Source organism: Athene noctua, unplaced genomic scaffold (genome assembly GCF_965140245.1).
Source record: "Athene noctua unplaced genomic scaffold, bAthNoc1.hap1.1 HAP1_HAP1_scaffold_140, whole genome shotgun sequence".
Classification (NCBI taxonomy): domain Eukaryota; kingdom Metazoa; phylum Chordata; class Aves; order Strigiformes; family Strigidae; genus Athene; species Athene noctua.
The window spans coordinates 215001-217500 of NW_027437613.1; the positions used below are offsets into that span (position 1 = coordinate 215001).

Here is a 2500-nt window from a genome sequence, read left to right on the forward strand (position 1 = left end):
GAGCGGGGAGCTTCGGAGCGCTCCCCGAGTCTCCACTTAGGGGGACGAAGGCCCTCGGCCGACACCGACGGGCCTGCGAGGCACCCCAGCCGCGCCGCCGCGGACGCCGCCCGCCCGCCCGCCGAGGCGAGGCGGGGAGGGACGGCGCACCGGCCGGCGATTGATCGTCAAGCGACGCTCAGACAGGCGTAGCCCCGGGAGGAACCCGGGGCCGCAAGTGCGTTCGAAGTGTCGATGATCAATGTGTCCTGCAATTCACATTAATTCTCGCAGCTAGCTGCGTTCTTCATCGACGCACGAGCCGAGTGATCCACCGCTAAGAGTTGTCTGCCTTTCGGCACCGCCCCGCGCGCGCGGAGGGGCCGGGACCGCTCCGCAGAAGCGGCCCCCTTCTCGGACGACGGACCGCCGCCCCACCGACCGACCGACCGCCCCCCTCCGCACGCGCGGAGGGGGCGCGCGACGACCGGCGGGCGACGGTCGCGCCTCGCCTCAGATGACCGTACCGACATCACAACGGAGGGAAGGAAGGGAAGGGTGAAACAAGCTCCGAACGGCAAGGGCCCGGGGAGCCCGCGCTCCCGACCGACCTGGGGAAACAACAAGCACCTTGCTCGCTTCGGAGGCGGCCCAGGCGCCCGGGCTCGGCCCGGCCTCCGCACGGAGGGCCGGCGGCGCGTCCGACCGCGCGCCCGGACCTGCACCCGCCTCTCGCTCGCGCGGAGGGGGGAAACCACAGACGCTGACCGCCGCGCGGGCGACCAGCGGGGGCGCCCCGCTCGCGCCGCGCGCGCCTCCGCGCCGCCCAGCGCCCGCGCGCTGCGACAGCCGGCTCCTTGCCCCCGTGGCCCCGAAACCCCGGCTCTCGCCCCGACGCCGGGAACGCCCGCGCGGCGCCGCCGCCGCACCACACCGGAGACAGGGACGGACGGCCAACCGCCGGAACCCGAGACGGCGACGCGACGCCGCCGCCCGGCGCTCCGCCCGACCGCCGCCCGGCCACCGCACCGCCGCGGCTGCCCTCCCGGAGCCGCCGCCGCCGCTTCTCGTCTCGGCCCCTTCCGCAGGCACGCGCCAGGCAGAAGGCGGACGCCGCTGAGCCGGAGGCGACGCCCCCTCTCCCCGCTTCCGCGCGGAGAACGGGACGGGGAACGCCCCTCGGCCGCCCACCCGCCTCGCCTGACCGAGACCGGGAAAGGCGACTGCGAAGCGACGGGCAGGACCCGGGACGGGACAGGCCACGCGGCCGGCCACCGAGCGACCGCCGGCCGGCACGCCGAGCGGCGGCGCCGCCGCCGCCGCTCGGGCCCGGGGGCTGCGCCGCCCCTCCCCTCAGCCGGGGCGGGAAGGGGTGGGGGTGGCAAGCAAGGAGCACGAAGCCGCAAGCGCGCCGCTGCGCGTCCACGGAGACGCGGCGGCCCGAGCAGGCCGCCCCGCCCGGCGAGACCCCCGACCGTGGGGGAATCGCCATCGCCCCCGACGGCGAGAGAGCCCGCGCTCCCCGCCGGGGGGGGGGGAGGTTCCCCTTCGCGTTTCGAGGGCGAGGCAGGCCGGCTGCGGCCGACCGAACGCCGCCGGTCTCGCCGCCGAGACCGGACCGCGGAGAAGGGGGGGCAGGGGGGACACCCCTCCCCGGCGCGGCCGCCCGAGGGGACAAAAAGCCCACGGCGTGGGCGGCGGCCGCCATGGCCAGGGCCTGCACGAGAGCGACTCCCGCCCCTGGAGGCTCAACCGCCGCACACGGCCGGGGCCCGCCCCTGCGGGTCGCACCGAGCCGCCCGAGTCTTTAAACCTCCGCCCGGCTCCGCGGCCTTCGACCCCCGGGCTCAGCCGAGGGAGGGCCGCGGAGGCGCGGACGCTAGGTACCTGGCCCTGGGGTGAGGGAAACATCCTCAAGGGCCCCGCGGGGGTGCCTCCCCCGCTGCCGCCATCGGGGGAGCGTCCGCCCGCGGGGGCGCGCCCGACATCCGCCACCACCACCACGTCCTCCTGGCCCGGGGCCCGAGGTTTCCCTCAGTATCCCGGCGCTGCGCCCGGGAGGAGAGCCGTGGCTCGGGCCGCCCGCTGGCGCGCGGGACACGGCCCGGCGCGGGAACTCGCCCGCCGGCCCGAGGGCCGGCGCCACGCACCCGAGCCCGGAACGCCCAGAGGCCTCGGCCCTGCACGCGGCCGGCCGGCCCCCCGGCGGGCTTGCTCCGCAGCAAGCCCGCCACGGTGCGGGCAGGAAGGATCGGGGGAGACGCCTCCCCCGACCCCGGCGAGGCCTGCTCTGCCCGCCGCCCCTCTCGCCGGGCTGGCGCCGGCCGCGCCCAGCCCGTCACCGCCAACGGCTCGCGCCGGTCCCCTCTCCCTCTCCTGCGCGCGCCCGAGCGCCGGGGGCTTTCCGCTCGGCCGGCCGGGGTTCCCGCCTCCACGCGCCCCCACCACACCGGCGGCCACCCCCTCTTCCCCCTACGCGCCGCCGCTCGCGCTCGGACCGGCGGTGCCCTGGCGCTCCGGG

General features: G+C 78.3%; 1 non-coding gene across 1 annotated transcript; it reads right to left on the reverse strand.

Annotated features, from left to right (window-relative positions):
* Nucleotides 1-172: 172 nt before the first annotated feature.
* LOC141955199 (5.8S ribosomal RNA) lies at nucleotides 173-325 on the reverse strand. Its single transcript, XR_012632416.1, has one exon. It is a non-coding gene; the product is annotated as a 5.8S ribosomal RNA (ribosomal RNA).
* Nucleotides 326-2500: the final 2175 nt, after the last annotated feature.